This window comes from Lissotriton helveticus, chromosome 7, assembly GCF_964261635.1.
Source record: "Lissotriton helveticus chromosome 7, aLisHel1.1, whole genome shotgun sequence".
Lineage (NCBI taxonomy): Eukaryota > Metazoa > Chordata > Amphibia > Caudata > Salamandridae > Lissotriton > Lissotriton helveticus.
In genome coordinates, this window is record NC_136068.1 from 778,729,248 (window position 1) to 778,741,694 (window position 12,447).

At 47.8% G+C, this 12,447-nt stretch overlaps 1 protein-coding gene and 1 long non-coding RNA gene across 5 annotated transcripts in view; one reads left to right on the forward strand and one right to left on the reverse strand.

Moving 5' to 3' along the window:
• The window catches only part of LOC144769158 (phosphatidylcholine:ceramide cholinephosphotransferase 2-like), a 499,022-nt gene that overhangs the window by 198,340 nt on the left and 288,235 nt on the right, over nucleotides 1-12,447 (forward strand). The gene's annotated exons all lie outside the window — the stretch shown is intronic.
• Nucleotides 1-12,447, reverse strand: part of LOC144769159 (uncharacterized) — a 202,379-nt gene that overhangs the window by 8,288 nt on the left and 181,644 nt on the right. Inside the window, exon 2 of the long non-coding RNA XR_013598673.1 lies at nucleotides 3,827-3,977. This is a non-coding gene — a long non-coding RNA (uncharacterized LOC144769159). The remainder of the gene's footprint in view (nucleotides 1-3,826; nucleotides 3,978-12,447) is intronic.

Below are 12,447 nucleotides of genomic sequence, written 5' to 3' on the forward strand. Positions count from 1 at the left end.
AACAAGATCGGGCGCCATCTTGCCCGGCAACTCCGGGACAAGCGTGAGAAAGATTATATAGGGGGAATTCGCGACCACGTGGGCTCTGTCCAGCACAATGATGCTGCCAAAGCGACTGTATTCGGGCGCTTTTATGCGGCACTCTACTCGAGTGACACCCTTGATTCGGACGCACAGTCCAAATTCCTGGAGGGTCTGCATCTCCCGAAAGTCTCTACAGAATGGAATGATTCACTGTCCTCCCCCTTCACCCGAGAAGAGGTCTTAGACGCCATTAAAGGCTTGAAGCTGCACAAGGCCCCAGGGCCTGACGGCTACACGGCCCTCTTTTACAAAACGTTCGCCTCTGAAGTGTGTGATTACTTGGTCTCACTTTTCAACGCGATGGCGGTTGATGGCAGAACCACGGACTCTATGGCCGACGCTCTGATCACTGTCATTCCCAAGCCGGGGAAGGATCCTACTCTCTGTACATCCTACCGGCCGATCGCGCTTCTCAACTTAGACGCCAAGCTGTATTCCTCTATTCTGGCGGGTAGACTGCAGGATCTGATGCCTACTCTGATTCATCCTGATCAATCGGGGTTTATTAAAGGCAGGCAGACCCATGATAACCTGCGCCGCGTCATACACCTCATCGAAAAGGCGGAACGATTTCGCGTGCCTGCGGTGCTAGTGGGGCTCGACGCGGAGAAGGCTTTCGACCGCGTCGACTGGGGGTTTTTGCACAAGACGCTGGTGGCCTTCGGTTTCTCGCCTTCCTTTGTGAGGATGATTGAGGCCAACTACAGCAGCCCTACATCCCGAGTGTTGGTCAACGGCCATAGATCCTCGAGTTTCCGTCACTCCCGAGGGACGCGTCAGGGATGTCCCCTCTCGCCCCTTCTCTTTGCTCTTAGTATTGAGCCGTTGGCTATGGCAGTGCGGGACAATGAGAGGATTTTGGGCCTTCCCTTTACGGGCGAGCAGCACAAGATCTCGCTCTTTGCGGACGACGTTCTGTTGTCTATCAGGGAACCTGCGCTGTCGCTCCCGCATGTCCACTCGGTGCTCTCCGTCTACGAAGAGGTGGCGGGCTTCAAGGTCAATTTTGATAAATCCTACATCCTGAATCTGACCCTGTCGGCGGGGGAGGTACGACTGACCCGGCCGCTCACCCCACTCGCCTGGGCGTCGGAGTCCTTGCTTTACCTGGGCGTGCGATTGACCCCCTCCGTGAATGCCCTGTTCCAAGCTAACTTCCCTTCGATGTTCTCTACTGTTAAGGCGGAGCTGGAAAGGTGGAAGCCTAAATACATCTCGTGGCTGGGCAGGATACACGCTCTTAAAATGGTGCTTCTTCCCAAGCTGTTGTACCTCTTTCAGGCTTTGCCTATTCCGACAGGGTTAGATTACTTCCGCAGATTGAAGACTGTGATGCTGAAATATGTCTGGCAGGGTGGCCGTGCAAGGCTCCCGTTTTCGGTCCTGCGGCGCCCACGCTTGGAGGGTGGGGTTGGCTTTCCGGACATGCATTTATACTACAAAGCCGCCCAACTGAGGGTCATCGTAGAGTGGTCCCAACAGCTATCGGAAAAGCACTGGCTCCACATGGATCGGAGTGTTGCGGGTCGTTCCATCTGGGATTTGGCCTGGAAGCCTAAAGCAGACCGGCCAAAAAATGCCTACATTAGCACTCCCACGAGCACGGTATTGAAAGTTTGGGACACGGTGAGCGGTGATGACCCATGGACCACATTCCCGTCCCCATTCACCCCGATTCATTTCAACCCGGCTTTTACCCCGGCCCTGGAGGAAGGTCCCTTTGACGCTTGGAGGGAGGGTGGCTTTCGATCCCTCACCCATTTATTCCATGGCGTCGAACCCCTCACTTTCCACAACTGCATGAGGGACTACGGCGTCCTTCCGACAGAACGCTACAGACATCTCCAACTCCTACACTGGGCGACGTCACCTGCCGTAGTGGACGCGGCTGCCAGACCCTTGTCGAAATTTGAATCCTTCATTCTTCACACCTCCACCATGAAGGGAACGATTTCTTTCCTGTACAAACTGCTGTTAGACTCTACCGTGGCACCGCGACCGCGCTATCAGGACCACTGGGAAGCCACACTGGGGAGGGACATCTCTACTACTGAATGGCAGGCCTTGTGGAGAGATGTGACATCACATAATCACTCTACTGACCTCAGAGAAGCACATTTGAAACTCGTCTTTGACTGGTACCTGTATCCCTCTAAATTACACCGTATATTTCCTACTGCTTCAGATAGGTGTTGGCGGGGTTGTGGGATGTTAGGAAACTTTAGCCATATATGGTGGGATTGTCCCGCCGTCAAGCCATTCTGGGCTGAGATTCTCTCCCACGTAAAGGATATCCTAGGTTACCCGATCCCGGCCACCATGGCCTTTGTTCTACTAGGGCTTAGGGACCCGCTGCTTGAACATCAGACTAGAGCGGATAAGCGTGTTATGTGGCTATGTTTGGGTGCGGCCAAGATGACTCTGGCGGCTGCGTGGAAGTCCCCGTCTGCCCCTGCTCTTTCCTTGTGGCATGCCCGATTGTGGCGTCTGTTGAGCATGGAACGCCTCTCTGATATCTTCCTGGGGAATTTAAAAATTTTTACGTACAATTGGGGCTCGCTTGTAAGATTTCTGTCCCGAGGCTTACCTTCGGCCGTGTGTCCGTCGACACTGCGGTCTCTTCATCTTTTCCAACTCTGAGTACGAGAATGTCTGCATAGCACTGTGTGATTGTTGGTCGCCGCCGCCGGGGGGAGGGTGATGTTGGGGAGGGTTGAGGGTGGAGGGATAGTTGGGGTAATCATCTTGTGTTCTTCCTTTCTTTCTTCTCTCTTTCGCTACAACTGGCTATGACTAGGGAGGGTTGCTGGACACTGGGCGAACTTGAGATGTTCCTTTGATCTACGGATACCTGTTCTGGACTAGATGCTGCACTGGGTGGATACTCCCCCGCTGCTTATCGGACTATTGTTGGCTACCTGTGAACTGTAGAGCCCTGTCGCCTTTTTTTTTTTTTTTGCATGCACCCTCCCTATTTCTGCGCCCCCTGTGTGGGGTTGAGTGGCGGCATGTCGCCTGTCTTTCTCCTTTTTTCTGATTCCCCTCTTACTGTTCCCACCCCCTTTCCGTTTCAACTGATATTCTGCAAAATAAAAATTTTACAAAAAAAAGATATACACAGACAGCACAGGTAAATCTAGACATAGCTAAGGCAAGGTATAAAGAAAGAGTGGATCTCCACTGACGCACAGAGCCTGGATATAGCCAAGGGGACAAAGTGTGGCTATCAACAAAGAATCTTGCACTGCTAATTCAAACCCTGGTTTATAGGCCCATACAGGATATGTAAAGTGGTGAATCCTGTTGCTATGAAGCTAGACCTTCCACCTTCTCTAAAGATACATCCGGTATTTCATGTTTCTCTTCTGAAACCGGTAGCACCTGGCATGCACCTCCCTACTGTCCCAGCCCCTGTGATGGTGGACAACGAACCAGAATATGAGGTCGGGCTATCATTGATTCACGTAGAGTAAGATGCAGGCTCCAGTATTTGATACATTGGAAGGGTTATGGTTTTGAGGAATGCACCTGGGAGCCAGCTAGTCAGGGGCATGCTCCTCGGTTGTTGCGTTTGTTTCACAGGCAACATCCCGATAAACCCAAGCTGGTAGGGGGTCCATGGAGGTACAATATGGACGACGTACGGGGGCACGCATGCTCGGTGGCCGGCCAAACAGGTCAAAGTGCAGCCATCCCTGAGCAGTAACGCATTGCTTTCCTGTTTCGGGAGAGTGTTGCTTACCTTCCCGGTCTTACATTGCACTTCTGGGGGTCCTCGTCCGTATCCTGCTTCATTGCGGCGTTGTTTCCTTCCCGGAACTCCTCTTCTCGGTGTTCCTGTTCCGTGTGCCTTCTCCGCTTGGTGGACTCAGTTTTCTCCGTCTACCCACTACCTACAAAGAATAGAAAAGAAAGACAGCTGCATTACTGAACAAGACGGTAACAGCGCTTGGCAAAGACATTTATTTCTATGTTCCTTGCCCCTTGTGTATACTTATTTGATCCTGTGTTCCTGACGCTGTGGTTATCCGTTCTCTCTGCCTGGGATTAAGTTACCTGTTACAAGGAAGAACAAGCATTTGCAATGCAATTGGTATCGCATTTGCGAGAGTTTGAGCTATTGCCATTGTAAATGGCAATGCCTGATATTTATGTTTTGAAAACCTGCAAGCGTTGTTTAACACGCACTTTGTACTTATAGTTCCTGCTTGCGAGAAGCAAGGCTAGCAGTAAAAAATGTGCAGTTACTGGCAGCTTTGCTTCTCATATGCAAGGCTTCTCTTAAGCAAAGACTACAAGTACAAAGTGTATGTTTACACATCGCTTGCAGATATTCAAAACATAAGTAAAAGCATAGTTTTTTTTTTCTGTTTTTTAAATCTTATTAATCCTCATTTGCCACCAATCTCACTTCACTTCGCACCCAAGATGTCTATACCCATACTCAGCAAGCTGAGAAAAGTAGGCAATTGGAAGTGGATACCTCATAGAAGACCCGCCAACTGGTATCATGACTTGCTTGGGTGCTAATGAAAACCAGGTGAGATAACTCGTCCTCAAGATCCAAGAGCTAGATGACAATCGTCGTGATACTTCCAGGGGGTGACTGAGAGTAGCCGACTTAGCCCGAAGAGTATCGAGGCAGCATAATCATAGGACTCAGAGGAAAAGAAAAATAACAATTAGCTCTGAGCCCAGTCTGAGTTGCAGCAAATCCCAAAATGCTGTCTTCTTCCTACTGCAAGATTTAGCTAGGTCCAACTTAGAGACCACCAACACTGAGGTCAGCCAGTCTGAGAAGGAGGGGGGAGTGGGTTCTGTCTATCTTTTGAAAATTTGTCTCCTGGCTAGCAGGATAGCATAAAAAAGCAATGATATGGATGGACCCGTAACATTGGGTGTAAAACCAAAAATAATCAAAGATAAGTCAATGTGAATTGGACAACCCAAAGTGCTCACCAAGAAATTGCCAGCACTGTCCCAGAAGGTAGTCAAAGCAGGGCATTCTTTAAACATGTGAGTGTCTGAAGCTAAAGCCATACCACATTTCTTGCAGCTAACTGGTGGACCTTTGATGAATTTGGAGAGCTTCTGGGGGGGGGGGGGAATAAGCCCTATGCATGGTAAACAGGTGGTTCCCTTTCAGCCATGCTAGTTTGACTACCTCATAGAGGATCTTGCAAGAGTTCTGCCATAGATAGTCACAATCTTGTGCAGGTAAGGAACCCCCCCCACAGTTCCTCAGCCAGTTTAAATTTGCAGTCCGCAGATTCAATTATGGCTTGATACCAAAAAGAAACCTCCTTCCTCCAGGGTGGCTTAGCCGGAGGATGAAGTTCTAAAACACTGACACCCCCAATTGGGTTCTTATGATTTAATTGCGATTAAGCCCAACTTTTCAACTGAAGATATTTGAACCTTGAGAGGCCTTCCCTGACTTTATCTTTAAGTTGTTCCCATGAAACAAGAATGCCGTCAGAGAGCAGGTCCCCCGAGACCAACTGCCTGGCTTCTCCCAAAGGTACTGCCAGCCTATCCCTTAGACACTCCGGGGCACCAGGAGAATCCCAAGGGAGAGTCAAGCTTGAAAAATAACTGAGCGCGGTCGTACCCCTATGTTTACCCCAGGTTTTGGCAAAACCCTGAAGGACCTTCAGCTTAACCTTTTTTAAAAACTTTGGGTCTCCAAATTTAAGCAAAAATCCCTCCTCAGGTAAGTTGGCTCCCCTAAGCATGGCGAGAAACATCCCTCCGTTCCAGTACTAACCGGCATTTTCAAGAGTATACGCAAATATGTGAGTTGAAAGACCCAAGCAGAAAGCTGGAGATCAGGCAGAGCAAGGCCTCCTTTCTCCCTCCTCTGTCTCAGCTTTTTCCATGCAATTCTTGTTGATTTATACGCCTAAACAAAGGAATGAATATCCCACTGTAGCTTATCTATAGCAGATTTTTCGAAGTGAAGGGGAATGCAATTAAAGAGGAAGGTGACCTTAGGGAGTAATGTCATCTTGACTAGGTTGACCCTCCCAAGAATGGATAAAGGTAGTTGAGCCCAGGATTTCATCAGCCTCTGACACTCCCTAGCCACTATAGTTAAGTTTGTCTCAGCAATCTTTGTAATATCTTGCACAATGTTGATCCCCAAATATCTAATCTTAGAACTGATCTGGGGCTGATGCTGGGTCCTCCCGGGGTTCCAGACCATGGATTCTGTCTTCGCGGCGTTGATCTCATAGCCTGAGACAAGACCAAAATCCTGTGCCAGGCTGATCACGGCTGGACATGCTGGTTGCAGGTTGGCCGAAAGGACTAAAATATCATCAGCATACAGAACGACCTTCCTCTCCCACTCCCCTTACTTAAAAGACTGAATGTTGGGGTCATCCCTGAGCCATTGAGCAAATGGCTCGATATATAGGTCAAAGAGGCGAGGGGAGAGAGGGCAGCCCTGTCTAGTTCCCCTTGAGATCTTAAAAGAGTCAGTGGTATTATCATTAACAAAAAGTCTGGCTGTTGGTTCCTGGTATATCAACTGGACTATTAGACAGAACTTTTTCCCTAGATTAAATTTTCCCAAGACCTCCATCAGGTAGGTCTAGTTCACTCTGTCAAAAACCTTAGTGGCGTCTAAGGTCATGGCCGCTAATGGAAGTAAATATGTAGAGGCCAGATCAATCGCCCCTATAAAATCCTAGGGAAGGTCTGATAGCTGTCAACCCTTGACAAATCCCTTCTGATCCAGATGGAGAATATCCCCCGCCACAAGTCCCAATCTTGCTGCCAAAATTGAAGCGAAGATTTTGTAGTCCGCATTCAAAAGTGAAATGGGCCTATATGACCCACAACTTGATGGATTTTCCCAGGTTTCAGACTCAAAATAATTGTGGCGTCATTTCATGAGACTGGGAGATTTAAGCCTTCCTGTAATAGCTGATTAAAGAGCTTTGTCAAGGTGGGGGCAATCATGTCACTCATTAATGTATAGAGCTCAGCTGGGAGCCCATCGAGTCCCGCAGCTTTCCCATTCTTACAGAGTGATATGGCTTCCCTAACCTCATCTTTGGTGAATTCCCAGTCTAAGAGTTCCTGCTGTTCGAACTTCAGGGAGGGACGAGAGATGCTATCCAGCCAGCTCTTAACATTAGAATTGTCCACCCATTTATCCTCTCTATAAATGTCTTGGAGGAAGGTCTGGAATGCATCCCAAATTTCCTCATCCGAAGAGAGAGTAACATCCCCACTAATAATTTCTTTGATCTGGTTTCTTACCCGGTCTGATTTAGTTTTCCATGCGAGAAGCTTTCTTGCCCCTTCTCCATACTCGAAATGGGCAATTTCACTTGCCTTCCATCTTCGAATGAGCCTAGTATGCAAGATATTCTCCAACTGACCCTTCAGTTTTTTTTAAAATTGGTATGACATGCTTGCTGGATATCGGGAGGAGCCTGGCAATTTAGATCAGCCTCCGCTGCCTTCAACTTAGCTTCAATTAGTGAGATCTCCTCTTTATATTTTTTATTTCTATAGCTCGACCTGATTGTAATTTGACCCCGCAGGAAAGCCTTTAAGGAATCCCAAACAACTGATATTGAAGCCAAGTCTAAATTCACCCTCAGAAAACATTCAGTTTCCTGGGATAAGAAGGAGATCTCCTCTTACTCCAAAAGTAGGGCACAGTCAAAGGACCATGACCTGGTGAGATTAGGCACTCTAAGTCCAGCAAGATACCAGAATGGTCTGAGAGGTGAGATGCCGAATAAGAATTTTTTTAAACTCTGCCTCTTAGAGATTGACTTATCAACACATAATCTATTCTAGATTTGTGCCGACACTTGTGGTTTCTATATGAGACTCCTAACTGCTGGCCTGATCTTTCCCTCCAAATGTCAGAAAAGTCGATTGCTTCATCGCCCCCAATGAAAAATCCCGAGATTTAGAAGGAACCACAGCTCTATTATTTGGTGACTTACCTAGTAAGGGATTCAAAACAATGTTAAAATCACTTGCTTGGACTACTGGTTCAGGAAAATCCAGCAAATGAGAAAGATAGTCTTAAGAAAAGATGGGTCATCTTGGTTGGGTCCATAATAGCCAACCAATGTAAACTGGATCCCGAGAATTATAGCTTTCACAATGACCCATCTGCCACATGGGTCAACTAGCTCTAATAGGATACGAACCCTAGCTGATTTTTTAAATAAAATTAGAACCCCTCTAATGTTTGCTGACTGGCTAGTACTGACATAAGAACCAACCCATCTTTTATTCTTAAGAAGACTGACAGTCTCTTCCTTAAGCAAATGTTTTTCCTGGAGAACAATGACCTGCGCAGGGGAAACCCCAAGATATTGCATGATCGTGTCTCTTCTCGGTCTTACGCGCAGGTTATTGACATTCCAGGACCAAATCTGTATAGAGCTCATGGCAGATCAAAACAACGGCCTGTCGCCAGGAGAAATAGCCAGCACCAGCACTCGATCCAACGGGATTCCATAATTATTGCTCTTAAGAATGAGATTGATGAGATTGAAAAAAAGTGAATGAGGAAATGTTTTATTTTTTTACCCCACTGCTCCCAACTGCAAACCCTGTGCCCCCCCACCACACCCCCAACCCTGGAGAACCCTTACCCTGATTATCTGGACAGATGTAGTCCAGAGATTGCATCCCAGAGCAATCCGCCCCACCCACCTTCAAAAATTTAAGAAAATATTAAAAAAGGAAAAAGAAAAGAAATCCTTCCAACCCTTCCAACCATTAAGAGCTATTAAGGAAGATGAGGGAAGAAAAGCGTGCACTTGTACTTATGTGTGAAGCTTTTTAAAAAAAAAAAATTATATGTTGTTTTTTCCTTTTTTTTAAATTTAAATTTACCTCCCTTTAATCTAGACTCTAACGTCCTTCTTTCATTAATGTGTACCTTTTATTTGTTTCTTTGTTTATTTTAATTTCAGTTCCTACTTTCCTTACACAAATTATCCGACCTCCCGCCGCCCACTAAATATGGTTTACCTATTGCTTTAACTTCATAATCATTATGTGATTATCAATTATGATGATGATGGGAAGGGGTGGGAAGTGAAACGAGAGAAGAGACAGACCGGTAGTAAGAATGGGTACAGTAGCGAGACCCAGGCCAAGTTTACTTCTTAAGGGGCCCCCTTGCTAAGTATGTCAAGCAGCTCATCCGCCTCCTGAACTCATCTTAAGTTATGCATTTTGTTGTTATGCATCACTTTCAGGTAGGCAGGAAACTTTAGTTGGGCTACCGCACCATGCTTTTTAAAATCTTCCAGGTTCCTTCCCAGCTCCCACTGCCTGTCCAGTTTGAGCCTGGAAAGGTCAGAACGGATTTCAAAAGGAAACACTTTAGCCTTCAATGATTTTACTTTCAATGCTAAATTAAGGATCCTCTCTTTTAAAGCAAAGGTAATAAAGTTAATTAATACTTTCCTGGGCTTGGATCTTTTGGGATTTCTACGAAAAGGATCCCTGTGCACCCTCTGTATGTCATGACTCAGTAATTCTTCTGAGTCCTCGAGCTGTAGGGAGGCTTTAAGTAGAGATACAATATAGGATCTAAGATCTGATCCTACACTCCCTTCCGGGATATTTAAAAGGCTCAAGTTGTTTCTGCGAGCATTGTTTCCCAAAATTTCCATTCTGTTGCGGAGGTCTGCCCCTTCTTTCCCTAGCAAAGAAATGTCCGACTTCGCCATTCCAAGGTCTTCTTTTAATTCACCAACATTATTCTCTAGGTTTACGGTCCTGGAGTTCAGTAGATCCACCTTTGTCTCCAGAGATTCGCAAAAGCTTCTGATCTCTCCCTGATTGACTGCAGATACCACAAAACCATTCCTTATATCTTCACACATTGTAACAAAGAGCGCTTCCAAGACTGAAGATGAAGATCCGGCCACCACTTACTCCTTAAAAGGATCACTGTTGTGAAGCCGCTGCGGGCTGCAGCTGCGACTGGGTTTGAGATTGATCCAGAGGGCTAATAGTATAGCTGGCTGTGGCCTTAACGGGGTCTGAGATTGTATTGGGGTTACCCTGCTGAGTGAACTGATTTGTGGCAGACTCCATGATTTTATTGGATGCTGCAGCCCGTGATAGTGCCAGAGTTGTTGAGGTGGTTAAAATGACGGAACTTTTCCTGAGGGTTTCGCCCTGTGTAATGATATCCAGGACCTCTCAGTGGACCCTGAAATATGAGTGCAATGATGGGGTAACCCTGACTATGGTGTTAACGGGGTTACTTTTAGACCTCCTAGGTTTAATAGATCTGCCTTTAACTTGGTATGTCTGAAAGGCAGAGCTGCTGGTTAACACGGGAGCAAAAGGAGCCAGGGGAGTATCCGGTGACACTGGAGTGGCTTTATCGGCGCTTTGCTTGTAATCAATCTCAGAGCCCTTGTTAGGGTTATTTCTCAATAATGACTTGGCAAGCCCCAAACCAACCCCTGCACCCTTTCTGTACCTCTTGGAGCCCCCCTTAGAAGCGATGTCAGGTTGCAACACTCTCAGAAGAGGAGGGAAATCCTCCTGAGGGGCTTGATTCCCAAGAACTGAGGCCTTCTGAAGCTGCTGTAATTTCCTTCTCTCAGAACCCCTTTCCGCTACCCCTGTACCTGACTCCAACGTTGGGGCAGAAACCTCCGAAGTCTTGCCGAGGGCCTCCTGCTGGCTTCTCCAATCGCTCTTCTGGAAAAAAACACTGATGCTGTCTCTGCCACTGCTCACCCGGAGGTGTCCATGAGCACCTCTCTACGGCCCCTGCGGAGCTCCAGGGCAGCCTCAGACCAGCGAGACAAGACAGAGTGCAGATTGCTTGTACTTGAACAGTGCATACTGTTTGTGTTTTAAATTACTCACTATCACTAAAGTGCTTGTGGGGAACTAAAGGGGGCTGACACTTACCCAGGAAGCCTGTGCTCGATCTTTCATCCTGCCCGCCCCGGTCCGACTCGGTAGCTAGTACCGTTGAGCGGAGGGCGGGACAGGGAGAGCCAGGTGCTTCCGCCCACTGGAGCGGTTAGCGTTCTAGCTGCCGAATGGAAGGGTTATTTAGGCAGCGAGGAGTAGCGGCGTGTTGCGGTAGGGAGCGACAGTGGCAGTGTCTCCCCGACCCGCTTCACGCTTTGCGACAGACATTGGGCACTACTTTGGGTGCTGCTGCTCGGATTTTTCTGAGTTCCCGCATTGATATATATTTTTTAAAAATTCAGTCAATCGTTTTTAATCTTTGAAGTGCAGATTGCTTGTACTTGAACAGTGCATACTGTTTGTGTTTTAAATTGCTCACTATCACTCAAGTGCTTGTGGGGAATTAAAGGGGCTGACACTTACCCAGGAAGCCTGTGCTCGATATTTCATCCTGCCCGCCCTGGTCTGACTCGTTAGCTAGTACCGTTGAGCGGAGGGCGGGACAGGGAGAGCCAGGTGCTTCCGCACACTGGAGCGGTTAGCGTTCTAGCTGCTGAACAGAAGGGCTATTTAGCCCCCTCGTCGTCAAGAGCGCGCAGCGGTCGCGCACAGGGAAGTGCCTAAGGACGCACCTAAGACAAGCCAAAGAGAAGCCCGTCTGCGCCCGTCCGCGACCGGACGGGGCCAGGGGCCATGACCCCTACATCGGTTGACAGAAATTGCTGTACTTCTAAGCGGGTCAGTTATTCAGCTCAAACATTATTAGACCTACAATGTGCTCCACAGGCGGGCTGTGTTAGGGAGGTGGGGTCCCTTCCGGAAGGGCCTTTTTCATGCCGGCACTGTCAGTTTCAGGCGCAATATGATGATGATGACTACTATTCAGATAGAAAGACCTTTGGGGCTGGTTCTAACGTTCAATCTGGATGGAGTAATTTGCTCTGTAACATTAGATCCCTGCCCAAACACTCTGTGGAGGTATGGGACCTTATTTCCACGCAACAACCTGATCTATGTTTTTAGGGCTCGACCTCTGCCAATGCGCAAGCATTGCAGATGTCGAGACATATTGTGGCTTATCCAGAGCTTACCCAAAGGGGCGATTTGATGCTGTGCCCGTGAAAAAGCGCGTGCACAGCATCAAAGCCACCAGCCTCCTTCCCACAAGCTTTCCCCAGCGTGCGCTCTGGCATTTCTCCTCCCCTAATTATTCACTGCCCACGGCCGGCCAGCACATCAAAGGCTGCTGCTCCCCGTGCGTCTCCCCTTACTCTCCCCTATTCTTCCCTTCTTTCTAATTATTTTCATACTGATGGCCGCCGCTTTAACTTTAAGCACAGCAACAGCTTTAATGTATTTTTAAATTATTTTCATGCTGAGGGGGATGGTAAATGCTCTGTTCAACAACCGCATGGATGGGCTTTCTTGTATTGC